We start from the raw sequence: 982 nt of genomic DNA on the forward strand, positions 1-982 counted from the left end.
CACCCCTAATATATATATATATATATATATATATATATATGCATATTGTAGCAACCACATAGAAACACATTAAAAACAAAATCAAATCATCTTAGCAACAACATAGCAGTATGCTAATAAAAACAAAAAAACACCCAAGCAACAACATGCTGACAATTATGGTACCCTAGCAACCACACAAAAATCACACTACAAACCACATCAAAATAGCAATATACTAAAAAAAAAAAAGAGCTACATCCTTGAAATAGAATAGAAACATACCATACCGGACACGAGCGGTGTGAAAATAAAACTTATTATAAACAGTGTTTCTGTATATGCTGGATGCGGTGTGAGGCAAGCACTAAAGTTTTTTAGATTTTCTTTTCTTTTTTTTTTTTTCAATGTACGTACATTTATAACACTATATTTTGTATTATACTACATTTGCATCCAATTACTAAAAAACTAGTTACCGCTGCTGATAGGGTGTTTCTAATACAGCAGGAGAGACAGTAAATTATTTTCTGTTTCATCATTATGTCTGCCACATTACTCTCTCTCTATTTTTTCCTATTTTTGAAAGTCATGAAAACACTATCATGGAGTTTTTATTTTGCTATTTGAGCAAACAGGAATATACAGGAATTTACATAATATATGAGTGTGTGTAAATATACACAGTACACACTCATATATTATGTAAATAAAAACTTTTATTTTGGATGTGATGACAGCACTAATAATATATTAGATGTAGATTCCTATCCACCGCTATAGAAGTTTATCCAACTATGATGACTTCCGCTTCTGTGAAACCTGAAAATGTGAAAAGAGGGAGTTGGGGAGTTTTGCGCAAGCAAGCATCACTCAAAGATATCCGCTTTGCTTTTAAATGGAATCAGGAGTGGCCTGTTTTTTGCCAAAGTGGCTTCAAGGATATAGAGCAGCTTAAGGCCAGTGAGCGAGGGGCCAGTGTGGGAGTATGTGGTCACAGCGG

The sequence above is a fragment of the Sinocyclocheilus anshuiensis genome, unplaced genomic scaffold (assembly GCF_001515605.1).
Source record: "Sinocyclocheilus anshuiensis isolate Anshui unplaced genomic scaffold, SAMN03320099.WGS_v1.1 scaffold2, whole genome shotgun sequence".
Classification (NCBI taxonomy): Eukaryota; Metazoa; Chordata; class Actinopteri; order Cypriniformes; family Cyprinidae; genus Sinocyclocheilus; species Sinocyclocheilus anshuiensis.